Genomic DNA, 19,028 nt, shown 5'->3' with positions numbered 1-19,028 from the left:
GGTGTATTTGTTGTTCAGCAGTGTCGTGGGGACCCCCCAGCATATCAGGAGAAGAACGCTGAGGCAGTATGTGGCCAGGCACCAGTCCCACTTCAGGTTGGTCACATTTTATCTGGTCATAGGTCAAAATACTATCACTTCTTGTCTGTCCTGGAATTCACTCAACAACTATCGATAATTTAATCAGTACTGTGTGCATCAATTCTATCTTGCTTTTCTACAGATAGAGGACAGGAGGGATGGTTTGTCATGGAGTGCCCTGACTAAAAGGTTGATACAGATTTTCTGAACTGGAAGAGACACAAGACACATCTATTACTTTTCATAATCTTTTGTTATTATTTAATTTAATGGTGGGGGCTGTGTATTCTTCAAACATGTTAGGGAGCTGTTTAACTGACTTGCCTAGTTAAATAAAGGTTCAATAAAATAGATGAAATGAACTAACTAACATGTACCAACAGACAAAATGCTGATAGGTACCCCCCCCCTCCCCTTTCAACTCAGACAAAGACAATGAAAACTCATCTGGATTTGTAAATTAGGTAGGCATGTTGTTTGGGTCAGTACTTGACCAATAATTAACATAAACACATTTCTGTTTATCTCACAACTTAATGTCACAACTTGCAGACTTGTTTACGTGTTGCTGTGCGTTTTGTTGCCAACCTTACTTTGCTACCTGACAACTTTACAGATTTTACTTTTTAATTACCGTTTATATTTTTGTTTTTTCCCTCACTCAACTTTTTTTCATTCAACTTTTTCACTCCGGACGCTTTATCTGGACGTGGTTTGTCAGGACTTCCAACAGCTAAAGCTAAGTAGTAACATTAACATGATTCCTTCTAATTGCAGTCGCTGTACTCATAATATACAGGAGAACGATCGCCTTACGGCAAAGACAGCTGTGCTGCAAGCCCAGCTTTAGACGCAATCGTTAGGTAAGGGTAATTTCGGTGTAGGAAAGGATGAAACAGTGTCTGTGCCACCAGTAAGTACAGATAGTAACATTAGTATAAATCCCCTCGCACGGTCCCCGTAGTTGGACAATTTTCTCATGGTTTCTGGGAAATGCTGTAGGAATGCTCAACCGGTGTCGCTCATTCAGCCGACAGAAACTTTCAACCGGTTTTCCCCATTAAGCCGTGAGTCGGAGTCTGAGGCCCGAGCCTTCTCTTGTCTTTACTCCTCCCGTTTCGGGGTCTGAGACGCCGAAGCTTCCCACCATTAGCTCTGACAAATTGAAAACCCTAGTCATTGGCGACTCCATTACCCGCAGTATTAGACTTAAAACGAATCATCCAGCGATCATACACTGTTTACCAGGGGGCAGGGCTACCGACGTTAAGGCTAGTCTGAAGATGGTGCTGGCTAAAGCTAAAACTGGCGAGTGTAAAGAGTATAGAGATATTGTTATCCACGTCGGCACCAACGATGTTAGGATGAAACAGTCAGAGGTCACCAAGTGCAACATAGCTTCAGCGTGTAAATCAGCTAGAAAGATGTGTCGGCATCGAGTAATTGTCTCTGGCCAACTCCCAGTGAGTGATGAGCTCTACAGCAGAGTCTCAGAACTCAATCGCTGGTTGAAAACTGTTTTCTGCCCCTCCCAAAAGATAGAATTTGTAGATAATTGGCCCTCTTTCTGGGACTCACCCACAAACAGGACCAAGCCTGGCCTGCTGAGGAGTGACGGACTCCATCCCAGCTGGAGGGGTGCTCTCATATTATCTACCAACATAGACAGGGCTCTAACTCCTCTAGCTCCACAATGAAATAGGGTGCAGGCCAGGCAGCAGGCTGTTAGCCAGCCTGCCAGCTTAGTGGAGTCTGCCACTAGCACAGTCAGTGTACTCAGCTCAGCTATCCCCATTGAGACTGTGTTTGTGCCTCGACCTGGGTTGGGCAAAACTAAACATGGCGGTGTTCGCCTTAGCAATCTCAGTAGGATAAAGACCTCCTCCATTCCTGTCATTATTGAAAGAGATTGTGATACCTCACGTCTCAAAATAGGGCTACTTAATGTTAGATCCCTTACTTCAAAGTCAATTATAGTCCATTAACTAATCACTGATCATAATCTTGATGTGATTGGCCTGACTGAAACATGGCTTAACTTCTTGGATATAGGGGGCGCTCTTTTAATTTATGGATAAAAAAACGTTCCCATTTTAAAGAAGATATTTTGTCACTAAAAGATGCTCGACTATGCATATAATTGACAGCTTTGGAAAGAAAACACGCTGACGTTTCCAAAACTGCAAAGATATTGTCTGTGAGTGCCACAGAACTAATGCTACAGGCGAAACCAAGATGAAACTTCAAACAGGAAGTGAGACAGATTTTTGAGGCGCTGTGTTCCAATGTCTCCTTATATGTCTGTATGGCTGCCTTATATGGCTGCCAGGAACGAGCCTACACTTTCTGTCGTTTCCCCAAGGTGTCTGCAGCATTGTGACGTATTTGTAGGCATATCATTGGAAGATTGACCATAAAGAGACTACATTTACCAGGTGTCCGCCTGGTGTCCTCCGTCGAAATTGGTGCGTAATCTCCAGCTGCATGTATTTTCCCATGTGATTCAGAGGAGAAACCAAACTGCCACGAATGACTTATCATCGAATAGATATGTGAAAAACACCTTGAGGATTGATTCTAAACAACGTTTGCCATGTTTCTGTCGATATTATGGAGTTAATTTGGAAAAAAGTTTGGCGTTTTGATGACTGAATTTTCGGGGGGTTTTCTCAGCCAAACGTGATGAACAAAACGGAGAGATTTCTCCTACACAAATAATATTATTGGAAAAACGGAACATTTCCTATCTAACTGAGTCTCCTCATTGAAAACATCCGAAGTTCTTCAAAGGTAAATGATTTTATTTGAATGCTTTTCTTGTTTTTGTGAAAATGTTGCCTAATAATATCTTTGCAGTTTTGGAAACGTCAGAGTGTTTTCTTTCCAAAGCTGTCAGTTATATGCATAGTCGAGCATCTTTTCGTGACAAAATATTGCGTTTATAACGTGCACGTTTTTTTATCCATAAATTAAGCCTGATGAATTTAATGTGTTAAATGAGGCCTCACCTCCTGGTTACACTAGTGACCATATCCTCCGTGCATCCCGCAAAGGCGGACGTGTTGCTAACATTTACGATAGCAAATTTCAATTTACCAAAACAAATGAAGTAGGCTACATAGATTTCATTAGAAGCTCAAAAGATGAAGTTTTCGTCTTTTGAGCTTCTAGTCATGAAATCTATGTAGCCTACTCAATCACTTTTTATAGCTACTGTTTACAGGCCTCCTTGGCCATATACAGCGTTCCTCATTGAGTTCCCTGAATTCCTATCGGACCTTGTAGTCATAGCAGATAATATTCTAATTTTTGGTGACTTTAGTATTCACATGGAAAAGTCCACTGACCCACACCAAAAGGCGTTCGGAGCCATCATCGACTCAGTGGGTCCTCACTGGACCTAGTTTTGTCCCATGGAATAAATGTTGTGGATCTTAATGTTTTTCCTCATAATCCTGGACTATCGGACCACCATTTTATTACGTTTGCCATTGCAACAAATAATCTGCTCAGACCCCAACCAAGGAGCATCAAAACTCGTGCTATAAATTCACAGACGACACAAAGATTCCTTGATGCCCTTCCAGACTCCAGCCCTTCCAGACTCCCTCTGTCTACCCGTCAGAGGACAAAAATCAGTTAACCACCTAACTGAGGAATTCTATTTAACCTTGCGCAATACCCTAGATGCAATTGCACCCCTAAAAACTAAAAACATTTCTCATAAGAAACTAGCTTCCTGTCAAGGCAAGGGCTGATTTCAAGGTTTTTACTGCTAACCTACAAAGCATTACATGGGCTTGCTCCTACCTATCTCTCTGATTTGGTCCTGCCGTACATACCTACACGTACGCTACGGTCACAAGATGCAGGCCTCCTAATTGTCCCTAGAATTTCTAAGCAAACAGCTGGAGGCAGGGCTTTCTCCTATAGAGCTCCATTTTTATGGAATGGTCAGCCTACCCATGTGAGAGACGCAAACTCGGTCTCAGACTTTAAGTCATTACTGAAGACTCATCTCTTCAGTGGGTCATATGATTGAGTGTAGTCTGGCCCAGGAGTGTGAAGGTGAACGGAAAGGCTCTGGAGCAACGAACCGCCCTTGCTGTCTCTGCCTGGCCGGTTCCCCTCTTTCCACTGTGATTCTCTGCCTCTAACCGTATTACAGGGGCTGATTCACTGGCTTACTGGTGCTCTTTCATACCGTCCCTAGGAGGGGTGCGTCACTTGAGTGGGTTGAGTCACTGATGTGATCTTCCTGTCTGGGTTTGTGAGAATGTTCCTTTTGTCCAGGTGGGAAAGGGCAGTGTTGAGTGCAATAGAGATTGCATCCTCTGTGCATCTGTTGGGGCTATATGGAAATTGGAGTGGGTCTAGTGTTCCTGGAATAATGGGATAATGGTGTTGATGTGTGCCATGACCAGCTTTTCAAAAAATGTAGCTCGTCGGTAGGCTCGTGTCACTGGTCAGCTCACGGCTGTGCTTCCCTTTGTAGTCTGTAATAGTTTGCAAGCCCTGCCACATCCGACAAGCGTCGGAGCAGTCCTGTAATGACGCTTTGCCTGGTTGATTGTTCGCCTGAGGGTATAGCGGGATTTCTTAGATGCTTCCAGGTTAAAGTCCCACTCCTTGAAAGTGGCAGCTCTACCCTTTAGCTCAGTGCGGATGTTAGCTGTAATCCATGGCTTCTCGTTGGGGTATTTACATACGGTTACTGTGGGGATGACATCATCAATGCCCTTATTGATACCATTGCCACCGGAAGAATCCCGGAACATATTCCAGTCTGTGATAGCAAAACCGTCCTGTAGCTTTGCATCTGCTTCATCTGACCACTTTCTTATTGACCGAGTCACTGGTGCTTCCTGCTTTAGTTTTTGCATGTAAGCAGGAATCAGGAGGGTAGAATTATGGTCAGATTTTACCAAATGGAGGGCCAGGGAGAGCTTTGTACGCGTCTCTGTGTGTGGAGTAAAAGTGGTCTAGAGTTTTTTTCCTTCCCTCTGGTTGCACATTTAACATGCTGGTAGAGATTAGTTAAAAACGGATTTGAGTTACCCTTCATTAAAGTCCCCAGCCAGTAGGAGCGCCGCCTCTTGATGAACGTTTTCCTGTTTGCTTATGGCCGTATACAGCTCATTGAGTGCTGTCTTAGTGCCAGCATCAATCTGCAGTGATATTTACACAGCTGCGAAAAATATAGATGTAAACTCCCTTGGTAAATAGTTTTGTCTACAGCTTATCATGAGATACTCTACCTCAGGCGAGCAAAACCTCAAGACTTCCTTAGATTTCGTGCACCAGCTGTTGTTTACAAATATACATATGCTGCCACCCCTTGTCTTACCAGAGGACGCTGTTCTATCCTGCCGAAAAAGCTTAAAACCCGGCAGCTGTATGTTAATCATGTTGTCTTTCAAGCCACGACTTGGTGAAACATAAGATATTACAGTTTTTAATGTCCCGTTGGTAGGATATACATGCTCATAGTTTGTCTATTTTACTATCGATTTATTGTACGTTGGCTAATAGGACTGATGGTAAAGGTAGATTACCATCTCAGCGATGGATCCTTACAAGGCACCCGGACCGTCGTCCAAGATATCTCCGCCTTTTCCTCCTGCGAATGAAGATGAAGAATTCCTCCAGTACGGGGTGAGTAATCGCTGTCCTGATATCAATAAGCTATTTTTGGTCATAAGACACGGTGGCAGAAACATAATGTAGAAAATAAGTTACAAATAATGTGAAAAAACATACACAATAGCACAATTGGTTAGGGGATCGTAAAACCGTAGTCATCTCCTTCGGCGCCTTTATTCCACATGCGGCTATTCTGTGTTGAGCTTTAACTAATAAATAGGTATTCCTATATGCTTAATTTAGAGTTATTAATGTAACTTTAATTGTTCTATATGTTTTGATTGTCAATACAGTGTAAGGCTGCATGATGAGACTCTAATGATGATTCGAAAAAAGTTGCTTGAAAGGCATGAGCTCTGATTTGGGTTTTTTTGCCTATAGAAATGTTGCGCAACATGAGCTCATGGGCTCTCATGAAGTGTTTGATTAGATTTTTGATTATGTGTGCATTGATGTCAGAGTGATTAGAGGGACAACAGAGTGCTGAGTACCAGGCAGTTAGCACGTTTGGTAGGTTACTAATGACCAGCAGCAGCATCAGAGCCTTATTACCATGACTAAATGGTCACGTGGAATTTGACTGCTTTCGTGACCGAGTCATATCTGCTACTACAGTGCTTTCAGAAAGTATACACACCCCTTGACTTTCTCCACATTTCATTGTGTGGGATTAAAATGGGTTTAATTGTCATTTTTTTGTCAACGATCTACACAACATACTTAGTAATGTCAAAGTGAAAGAAGAAAAAAAGTTCCAGGAATGTACTCCAATGTTCCAAAAGGCTATCTTCAACTGCAAGGAAAATCTTCAAAAATAGCCATTATCACAGGTTGTGACAAAAATATAAGGGTGAGAATTTTGCAGAAGTGACAGGCAGGGATGTGCTGAGACAAAATAAAATTCAGTCCTGGCATTGTAGCCACACCAGCCCACATTCCTGCATGCACTCCAAACTAGAGAACAGTTATTTTTCTTGCTTCTTAGAAAAACTGATGGATTTGTTATTCAGCAGTGTCATGGGAACCCCCCCCAAGAACATTGAGACAGTATGTGTATCCACCAGGGGTGGCAGGGTAGCCTATTATTGAATTGAATGGTGGTGGGGTGTATTCTTCCAACATGTAAGGGTTGGAAATCCCTTTGGTGGGCAAAGAACATAGGAAGAGGTGGAAACAGAAGAAGACTCCGATGTTGAAGAACCAGAAGAAGCATGATGTTGAAACTTTCCACATTTTCGACTGAAAATCCCCTGGTAGAAATTGAAATACTTGGCCAGAAGATTCCATTCCTAGTAGAAACTGGGGCTGCTATCTCAGTGTTGAAAAAATCTGCCTTGAAGGTCACTCCCTCTAGAAAAACCCTCCACGCTGTTGGAGCATCAGGAATTAACCTCTGAAGAATGCCTCACTTATCCCCAAAATGTTAAATGGGAAGATGGAAGTTGGAATCATTCATTTCTGTACTCCACCTGCCCTGTAGACATCCTGGGAAGAGATCTGATGTGCAAGATGAATCTGACTGTTACTACATGCACTGCTGAGGGTTTGTCCCTCCATTCCCCTACAAACGGGATATACCCATGCATGTCCCAGTGTTATTATGCCTGGCATTTGAATGATCCTGAAGTGGATGGTGGACTACGAGAGAGATCATTTACCTCCCCACACCACTGTGCATGGGAGGTCCCGGAACATCTTCACTGCACATCAGCTGTCCCCTCATGTGAAGAAGACCCTGAATATCAACAAAGATGGACTAAGCAGTGACAATTGCTGAAATATACTATGGTGAGGAATTTACAGCGGACGGAGTATTGCTGTCTGATGTACAAAGGTCTCTGTATGAAGTACTGGGTGCTGTCCCACACTGTAGTATGTCTAAAACCCCCAATCGAGAATTGAATGAAGATGAAAACGGCGATGACAGCCTCTGATTTGGTGGCCTGGGAGGGGAATGGGAAGTGGTCTCTATCAACAGCAACCTTTTTCTCCCCTTTCTGTGTTACTACTCAAACGATACCAATGAAAGAACCTATTCTTACCGAAAGTATGATGTCCCAAGATAACTCCCACATACCATGGCTGGATGAAGTGCCAGAACAGCTCTGAGGTGCCACCCTGGTAAAAGTTGTGCCGAAGAATAATCACAGATCATATACTGTACATTCAACATACTGTAATAAAGCTTGAGAGGTTATATCAAATCCAAATCGAATATAATCTTATTTCTCACATGCTTTGTAAACAACATGTGTAGACTAACAGTGAAATGCTTACTTATGGAATAAATACACAATGAGGAACTTTAACTTGGCTATACACACATGGTACTAGTGTCGAGTCAATGTGCGGTGGTACGAGGTAATTGTTCCTGTTGGTTCCAGACTTGGTGCATCGGTACCGCTTGCCGTGCTATTAGAGAGAGAATTTTTATTACATTTTTTTATTTAACCTTTAATTAACTAGGCAAGTCAGTTTAGAACAAATTCTTATTTACAATGACGGCCTGTCCCGGGCCAAACCCGGACGATGCTGGGCCAATTGTGCCCCGCCCTATGGGACACCACTTGCACCGAGATGCAGTGCCTTAGACCGCTGCGCTACTCGGGAGTGGTCTAAGACTTAGGTGGCTGGACTCTGACAATTTTTAGGGCCTTCCTCTGACACCACCTGGTATAGAGGTCCTGGATGGCAGGGAGCTCTGCCCAGTGAGTTACTGGGCTGTTCGCATTACCCTCAGCAGAGCCTTGCGGTTGGATGCCAAGCAGTTGCCATACCAAGCGGGGATGCAGCCAGTCAACATGCTCTCATTGGTGCAGCATATCACTTTTTGAGGATCTGAGGGCCTATGCCAAATCTTTTCAGCCTCCTGAGAGGGAAGAGGCGTTGTGCCCTCTTCACAACTGTGTTGGTGTGTGTAGACCATGTTAATTCCTTAGTGATGTGGACACAGAGGAACATGTTTCTCTCGACCCACTCCACTACAGCCCTGTCGATGTGGATGGGGTTGTGCTCGGCCCTCCGTTTCCTGTAGACCACGATCAGCTCCTTTGTCTTGCTGACACAACACTGGTGAACAACAAATCTACCTAGTTTTCTAAGTAGCCTGTGAATGAAATAAAATATTATCCGTCAGTAAACATATCGCGTGAAAAATAACTTCTAGAATCTGCAAGTAATTGTACTAATGGAGTGACTGTAAGTACAGAATAGATTCAGCTTAGTGACGCTGTCGCTGTTACTATGAAACCTGCTGTGTAATTTTACATAGCAGCTGGGGGCGGACCACAACTTCTCTCTGGGCAGTTGGACATCATTTGCAAAAGTGGGCATGTAATAATAAATACACAATCCACCCATACCCGCCGTGACACACTCACTTCCATATGTCGTTTTGGATAAGGCTGACTTTATAACCAAAATTATACTACTTGCACTTTGTAGTCAATTTTAACACTATAGTTAATGTTTCTGACTCATATCGATGCCACATAGGCCGTTTATAATCAGAGATGTTGCTTCTAGGAAGCAGTTTCCCTTTAATTATATGTTGCTTAATATTTAAATACTTAGCTAAGTGGGCAGGGAGGAACACTTGAAATGCACTCATTTGAAATATGGAGGTAAGCTGTTATACGTAAGTATTATATAAGTCAATGGTCATCTTCAAGGCATTTATTAAGTGACTCTACTTTGTCTAATATATGTATTTATTCATTCACAACTAGGATGGGTAACAATTTATTTTAAGGGTCCCCAACAAACCATTAAATAAGGCATTTATAAATTGTTTCTTTAAATTGAAATTTATAAATAATTTCTTCCACATTAATAAACAATTAACTGATCGTTAAAGTATTTTTGCAGTCCCTAATCTTAAGTGAATGCTATTTATACTTTACAAATGTTCTGAGTGACCAGTGTGATTTCTCACAAAAATATGGGCATGCCGTTAGTAGACATTCCTGCAGTACCTGATAATAGAACAAGCACACAAAACAGGATCTTTAATGAACTTGTCGAGGAAATTACCACTAAGGACTCCAAGTCAAAGTTAAATGAACATATCTTTATTATCATGGCCAACAAACTTAATACTCAGAGTCTGTTAGGGCATCTCTAATCTCAGGTTGCAATAGGCTGATCATGACCTTGCACACATAGTTAGTAGGCATGGGGCCAAAGTAACAATGTGTTCCCTTATTTCTGTTCTTCTATCAGTCTGTTCCTGAGAGCAAAGTCACAGAACATAATAACCAGAACATGTAGTTCCCTCCATTTATCAAACATATGCCATAACACAATGAATTGCACTTCTTAGCATACATTCAGTCTATCATCAGGAGTACATTTAGTAAATACTGATTCTTGCATGCAATAGGCATAACAATAGACAAAAATCCATCTTCATATTTGATTATTTTTCCATTACCCTTGACATTATAAGGTTGCTTAAAACTTAAAACCTTCAGGTACTTAATCTAACATGGATACTAACTCATTCTTGCATATTATCATCCATTATAGGGGGAAAGGGGAGTTCCTGGAGAGACAGCAAGTTAGTTAGCAAGATCAGTCACATTTGATGACACATCTGGGACAAAATTGCAGCATTCATTGCCAATGAGAGCACAAGTACCCCCTTGACCAGCTAATAAGTAGTCAAGTGCCTCCCTGTTTTGCAGGGCCACCTTGCGGAGTGATTTCACTCCCTCATTCAGAGCAACCAAGGCGTCTCTAGTAGCATTTCCCATTTCTCATCTTTAGTAGCCAAATCTCAAATTTGATTTAATGCACATGCAACTCCATATTGAGGCAGCAAAACACCTGCGAATGACCTTTTCTAAGATCTTGCACAAACGATATTCACCAGGTGGCTTCCTGACAGGCAAAATAGGGGTGTTACAGGGAGAATTTGGGCATGGGTTCAAAGCCCAATTTTCAACCAGGACCCGATGGATGGGAATTATGCCCTTTTCTGCTTCTTTGCTAAGAGGGTACTGAGCTTTACAGTTGAAGTCGGAAGTTTACATACACTTAGGTTGGAGTCATTAAAACATGTTTTTCAACCACTCCTCAAATTTCTTGTTAGCAAACTATAGTTTTGGCAAGTCGGTTAGGACATCTACTTTGTGCATGACAAAAGTAATTTTACCAACAATTGTTTACAAACAGATTATTTCACTTTTATTTCACTTATAATTCACTTTATCACAATTCCAGTGAGTCAGAAGTTTACATACACTAAGTTGACTGTGCCTTTAAACAGCTTGGACAATTCCAGAAAATGATGTCATGGCTTTAGAAGCTTCTGATAGGCTAATTGGCATCATTTGAGACAAATGGAGGTGTACCTGTGGATGTATTTCAAGGCCTATCTTCAAACTCAGTGCATCTTTGCATGACATCATGGGAACATCAAATGAAATCAGCCAAGACCTCAGAAAAAATGTTAGACCTCCACAAGTCTGGTTCATCCTTGGGAGCAATTTCCAAACATCTGAAGGTACCATGTTCATCTGTACAAACAATAGTACTCAAGTATAAACACCATGGGACCACACAGCCGTCACACCGCTCTGGAAGGAGACACGTTCTGTCTCCTAGAGATGAAAGTACTTTGATGCAAAAAGTGCAAATCATTCCCAGAAAAACAGCAAAAGACCATGTGAAGATGCTGGAGGAAACAGGTACAGAAGTATCTATATCCACAGTAAAACGAGTCCTATATCGACATAATCTGAAAGTCCGCTCAGCAAGGAAGAAGCCACTGCTCCAAAACAGCCATAAAAAAGCCAGACTACGGTTTGCAACTGCACATGGGGACAAAGATCATACTTTTGGGAGAAATGTTCTCTGGTCTGATTAAATGAAAATAGAACTGTTTGGCCATAATGACCATTGTTATATTTGGAGGGAAAAGGGGGAGGCTTGCAAGCTGAAGAATACCATCCCAACCATGAAGCACAGGGGTGGCAGCATCATGTTATGAGGGTGCTTTGCTGCAGGACTGAGTGGTGCACTTCACAAAATGGATGGCATCATGAGGAGGAAAATTATATGGATATATTGAAGCAACGTCTCAAGACATCAGTCAGGAAGTTAAAGCTTAGTCGCAAATGGGTCTTCTAAATGGACAATGACCCCAAGCAGACTTCCAAAGTTTTAGCAAAATGGCTTAACGACAACAAAGTCAAGGTATTGGAGTGGCAATGACAAAGCCCTGACCTCAAACATATAGAAAATGTGTGGGCAGAACTGAAAAAGTGTGTGCGTGCAAGGATGCCTACAGTTACACCAGCTCTGTCAATGGGCCAAAATTCACCCAACTTATTGTGGGAAGCTTGTGGAAGGTTACCCAAAATGTTTGACCAAAGTTAAACAATTTAAAGGAAATGCTACCAAGTGCTACTTGATTATATGTAAACTTCTGACACATTGGGTATGTGATGAAAGAAATAAAAGCTGAAATAAATAATTCTTTATACTATTATTCTGACATTTCACATTCTTAAAATAAAGTGGTGATCCTAACTGACCTAAGGCAGGACATTTTTACTGGGATTAAATGTCAAGAATTGTGAAAAACTGAGTTTAAATGTATTTGGCTAATGTGTATGTAAACTTCCGACTTCAACTGTATGTAGCAGACTTGCCTGTATATGAAGTAGACATAGTATGGCTCTTACTGATTTTATTGTCTCTTTTTCTCTTTTACTTACTTCTCCAGTTGTTTGCTCTCTCTCCGTCTTACACAAATCCCTCCTCCTGACATAGAAAAAGCAGTGAAAGCTACTCTCCCTCGCTTCATAATTCAGTCTTCTTTGCTGACGCTGGAATGCATTTCAAAACCAGGCCAAAAAGCCTTCCTCTAGTCTCGACCTACTCTCCAGTCTCTATGAAACTTTAATACCTAGCAAGCCTTCCGACAACTTCACTAACATAATTTACCCAACACAACAACACACCATGACAACATCTAGCCTCATTCCTCTCCTGAATTGAGCTGTGTAGAGAGGAGAGTAGAGAAACTCTTGATTGTCTCACTGTTGTTGTTTTTTTCACTTCCTATGACTTGTTGGCTGGCCCTGTTTCAGTTTTCTTTGTTTCAGTGCATTCAGAAATAATTCATATCCCTTGACTTATTCCACATGTTGTGTTACAGACTGAGTTCAAAATAGATTTGTTTGTATTCATTTACACACATACACCGTAATGGCAAAGTGAAAACGTTTTCAGAAATGTTTGCTAATTTATTGAAAATGAAGTATAGAAATACGTATTCGCACTTCTGAGTCAATAATTTGTAGAAGCACCTTTGGCAGTGAATACAGCTGTGAGTCTATCCGTACTCGGATACTGCACTTGGATTGTGCAACGTTTGCCAATTTTTCTTTTGGACAACCATTTTCAGGTCCTGCCATAGATTTTCAAGTAGATTTAAGTCAAAACTGTAACTCAGGAACATTCACTATCTTCTTGGTAAGCAACTCCAGTGAAGATTTGACCTTGTGTTTTAGGCTATTGTCCTGCTGAAAGGTGAATTAATCTCCCATTGTCTGGTGGAAAGTAGACTGAACCAGATTTTGCCTGTGCTTAGCTCCATTCCGTTTCTTTTTTATCCAGAAAAACTCCCCAGTCCTTAACGAATACAAGCATACCCATAACCTGATGCAGCCACCACTATTCTTGAACATATGGAGGATACTACTCATTAATGTGTTGATTTGGATTTGCCCCAAACATAAAAAGTTAATTGCTTTGCCACATGTTTTGCAGTGTTGCTTTAGTGTCTTGTTGCAAACAGCATGTTTTGGAATATTTGTATTCTGTACAAGCTTCCTTCTTTTCCCTCTGCCAATTAGGTTAGTATTGTTGGCCAACTACAATGTTGTTGATCAGTTTTCTGCTATCACAGCCATTAAACGGACTGTTTTAAAGTCACCATTGACCTCCTGGGAAAATCCCTGAGCGGTTTCCCTTCTCTCCGTCAATGTAACAGTTTTCCTCCTTTTCTGACGAGGAGTATGAAGGATCGGACCAATGTGCAGCGTCGTAAGTGTTCATGTTATATTGATTAAACTGAACACAAAAATAACAAAGGAGAAAACATAACAAAAACGAAACAGTCCTATTAGGTGAAAAAACACAAAACAGGAAACAACTACCCACAACCCATAGTGGGAAAACAGCCTGCCTAAGTATGGTTCTCAATCAGAGACAACGATAAACAGCTGCCTCTGATTGGGAACCATACCAGGCCAAACACAGAAATACAAAAACATAGAACACATAGAATTCCCACCCCAACTCACGCCCTGACCAAACTAAAATAGAGACATAAAAAAGGAACTAAGGTCAGGACGTGGCAGTCAACTGAGTTAGGAAGGACACCTGTATCTTTGTAGTGCCTGGGTGTATTGATACACCATCCAAAGTGTAATTAATAACTTCACCATGCTCAAAGGTATATTCAATGTCTCCATTTTTATTTGATTTTTTTATCCACCAATAGATACCCTTCTTTGCAAGGCATTGGAAAACCTCCATGGTGTTTGTGGTTGACTCTGTGTTTGATATTCACTGCTCGATTGAGGGAGCTTACAGATAATTGTATGTGTGGGGCACAGAGATGAGGTCGTCATTCAAAAATAATGTTAAACACTATTATTGTACACAGAATGAGTCCATGCAACTTATTATGTGACTTGTTCAGCAAATGTTTAATCCTGAACTTATTTAGGCCATAAGAATACTTATTGACTCATACTTATTGAATACTTATTGACTCAAGACATTACAGCTTTTCATTTTTAAATAAATTTGTAAGTATTTCGAAAAACATAATTCCACTTTGACATTATGGGGTATTATGTGTTGGCCAGTGACAACAAAATCTTAATTGAACCCATTTTAACTGCAGGCTTTAACACAACAAAATGTGTCAAAAGTCAAGGGGTGTGAATACTTTCCGAATGCGCTGTATATATGACCTGTGAGAAAGATTGGCTGTCTGGCCTGGGTTCAGCTGTTATATGAACTGAGATGGAGACGGAGCACAGAGGTCCTTCAGCTCAGAAGCACCTGAAAGCTGAGCTGCACTCTGTTGCAGACTAGCCAAGAAAAGGACAGACAGATGGATGGACAGATGGACAGAAGAAGGGATTGACAGACGAATCGGCTGGCTGACTGCCTGACGGACAGACATACACACACACACACACACACACACACACACACACACACACACACACACACACACACACACACACACACACACACACACACACACACACACACACACACACACACCAGGGTTGTGCTCAATTCAGAATTGAATTGAGAATGCCTCAAATTCCAATTAAATTCTTGAATTTGAGTTTGAGTAGTAAACAGGATACAGAATTGCAATTAAAATTTGAATGAAAGGAAATATAATTGAATTCAGTGTAGTCTATACAAATATGCATCTTGTACATACAACATTAAATATGTCATTATATATATGTATGTAACACATTTATGAAACAATAGATTTTCAGGGCAAACTTAAAAATGAATGATCAAGGAAAATAAAACCTGTATGCAAATATGGAGAAAATACTACATTTCCCTGAATGCATTGGTTTAACCCTCAAGTTGACCCAAAATACTTGTTTCCAGATTAAACATATATATTCTTTGTAACTGGAAGTGTGACCTATCAGATTAAATTAAACTTACATTTTCTACAACTGAGTGGAATTTCTTTGAATTACACTGAATTAAATTCTACTTCCTATCACTCAAACTACAATTCAAACTCTAAATCTTGTGGGGTGTGGCCAATTCAATTCAAATTTCAACTCATGAATTGAATGGGAGTCAATTCTAAAATTCTGAATTGAGCACAACCCTGACACACACACACTGCCATCCATCAGTGTAATATGTTAGCTGCCGTGTTGTCATGGAGAAGTTGGGGAGTTAGTCTGGCACATTCCTGAGTTGTGTATGATGTCATCACCAGCTTGGGTCCACTGGGGATTGTGGGATTTGCAGTCTGAAATACAGTAGAGACACCAAATCATGATAATGACATCACAATGTTGGCACTGAAGACAGGCTAAAATTATTTTCAATAAATGTGATATAGTCCTCCCTACACTCTTAAAAAAAGGGGTTCAAAAGGGTTCTTCATGGAACCCAAAAGGGTTCTACCTGGAACCAAAAGTGTTGGCCTATGGGGACAGCCAAAGAAACCTTTTAGGTAGATGTAAAAATGTTTTTAAAGAGTGTACAGTATAGCTTCCATAATGTCGACTTAAATAAGCAAACATTATTAACAGCAAGTCCTGAATCAGTTCAACTCACACTTAAGTACCCTTGGGACCATAGCCCAACGCTGGTCTGGGATCAGCTTGAGAGTACAACAAAAACCTGACCAGCCTCACTAAAACCTGGCTCCAAGTATTGCCTGAAGTCATAAATAGGCCGTGTAATATGAGATTTCATGTTCAACTGAGTGCCGTGGATGGATGCTAGATATCAAGCTAACAAGGGACCCTGGTCTCATGCTCTCGTAATCAGAACTCAGCTTGGGGATTCATTAGGATACTCATCAGCAGTGTAGCACTGTGCGAGTCACAGCACGATGACCTGAGAGTGCTCACGGTGCTATGCACACCAATGGCACAGTGCTATGGACACTAATATAAAATCACACATACAGACACACATCATATTTCATACACACACACTGATACAGACACTCATCATACGCACACACAAACATACAGTGTTAGTACCAAGCTAGCTAGGATGTTTGTACCCAGTGAATTATACAACAGATATTTGATCAAGGTTTCTCTTGTTCTTGCAGGAGAAAGGCGAAGAGAGGAAACCTGAGTCAAACACAAACTCAAACCCGAACCCAAATAAACACATTAATAGTTTAGTTGGAATCCATGATGAAACATTTGGAGCAGGAAGGACCCAGATATGTTGTGTACAGATTCTTTAACTTGTGATTTACGCACTCACACCAGTGTGCACGTACACACGCACACAGATACACACACGTACAATACCCCCCCACACACACAATGTATTTGGATCAATTTAATTCAATTTTGGATAGTAGTTACACCTAATGGAAACAGGTTATTTTTACATGAAATTATTATTACAGATTTACTTGTGTTATTGAAACAGTATTGAATTCAGCAATAATAATTCAAATGATTGTGTTAGAATAACTAAATGTATTCATGTTAATCAAACACAACTGAATCAAAAACCTTTCAAGGTGAATAAATTCTGTCAGTTCTAGCTATTTGACTTATGTTCATCCAACTCAATCTGCTTACATAAATCATAATTCAATTGCTTTTATTTCCACCAGGCTAATGCTTTTTGCTGGTTTCTGTAGGTATGGTCTCTTTTTTTCTTTAAAAAAGAAAGAATCATCAAAAAGACACATTTCTGTAGCAAAATTAAGGTTGTATTTTGAAGAAAAAAAATCACAATTTCTCACACACAGGCATACACAATAGTAAAATCACTGGGGAAGCCAAGCCAGGAAAAAAACACCATATTACAACCTATGTGTTGTGATAATTGAGTTGTTCGCACGATAACCTGTTAGTCCATATGCCTTAATGGCGCCGGAGGAGATGGCTGCCGTTTTACGATCCCAACAAGGCCCTCAACCCTGTCATTCGCAGGAGAAAGAGAAGGAGATATCGGGAACGAAGGTTTGGGTGCCTTGTAAGGATCTTTTTATTTAATTTTTTTTATTTCACCTTTATTTAACCAGGTAGGCTAGTTGAGAACAAGTTCTCATTTGCAACTGCGACCTGGCCAAGATAAAGCATAGCAGTGTGAGCAGACAACACAGAGTTACACATGGAATAAACAATTAACAAGTCAATAACACAGTAGAAAATAAAGGGGGGCGAGTGGGTAATCTCCCTTTACCATTGATCCTATTAGCCAAGGTAAAATCAATGGATAATAAAATAGACAAATTACGATCATGTATATCCTACCAAGGGAACATTAAAAACTGTAATATCTTATGTTTCACCAAATCATGGCTGAACGATGACATGAATTTAAATTTAAATTTTTTATTTAACCAGGTAGGCTAGTTGAGAACGGATTCTCATTTACAGATACAGATAAAGCAAAGCAGTGCAACAAAAACAACAACACAGAGTTACACGTGGAATAAACAAACATACAGTCTATAATAAAATAGAAAAAGTCTATATACAGTGTGTGCAAATAAGGTAGGAATATTAGGGAGGTAAAGCAATAAATAGGCCATAGTAGTGAAATGATTACAATTTAGCAATTAAACACTGGAGTGATCGATGTGCAGAAGATGAGTGTGCAAGTAGAGATACTGGGGTGCAAAGGAGCAAAATAAATAACAGTATGGGGATGAGGTAGTTGGATGGGCTATTTACAGATGGGCTATGTACAGGTGTAGTGATCTGTGATCTGCTCTGACAGCTGGTGCTTAAAGCTAGTGAGGGAGATGTGAGTCTCCCAGCTTCAGGGATTTTTGCAGTTCATTCCAGTCATTGGCAGGAGAGAATTGGAAGGAAAGGCAGCCAAATGAGGAATTGTCTTTGGGGGTGACCAGTGACATATACCTGCTGGAGCGTGTGCTATGGGTGGGTGCTGCTATGGTGACCAGTGAGCTGAGATAAGGCGGGGCTTTACCTAGGAAAGATGACTTGCAACCAGTGGGTTTGGCGACGAATATGAAGTGAGGGCCAGCCAACGAGAGCATACAGGTCACAGTGGTGGGTATATGGGGGTATATGGGGCTTTGGTGACAAAATGGATGGCACTGTAATAGACTGCATCTAATTTGCTGAGTAGTGTTGGAGACTATTTTGTAAATGACATCACTGAAGTAAAGGATCGGTAGGATAGTCAGTTTTACGACTAACAAGAAGCTCCCACGCTGAGGTCTGTTCAACGCTGGTCCGACCAATCTGATTCCACGCTCCAAGACCAATCTGATTCCACGCTTCCATCACGTGGACTGGGATATGTTTCGTATTGCGTCAAACAACAACATTGACGAATACGCTGATTCGGTGAGCGAGTTCATTAGAACGTGCGTTGAAGATGTCGTTCCCATAGCAACGATTAAAACATTCCCAAACCAGAAACCGTGGATTGATGGCAGCATTCGCATGAAACTGAAAGCGCGAACCACTGCTTTTAATCAGGGCAAGGTGACCGGAAACATGACCGAATACAAACAGTGTAGCTATTCCCTCCGCAAGGCAATCAAACAAGCTAAG

Source organism: Oncorhynchus tshawytscha, linkage group LG13 (genome assembly GCF_018296145.1).
Source record: "Oncorhynchus tshawytscha isolate Ot180627B linkage group LG13, Otsh_v2.0, whole genome shotgun sequence".
Lineage (NCBI taxonomy): Eukaryota > Metazoa > Chordata > Actinopteri > Salmoniformes > Salmonidae > Oncorhynchus > Oncorhynchus tshawytscha.
This window is presented reverse-complemented; position numbering follows the sequence as displayed.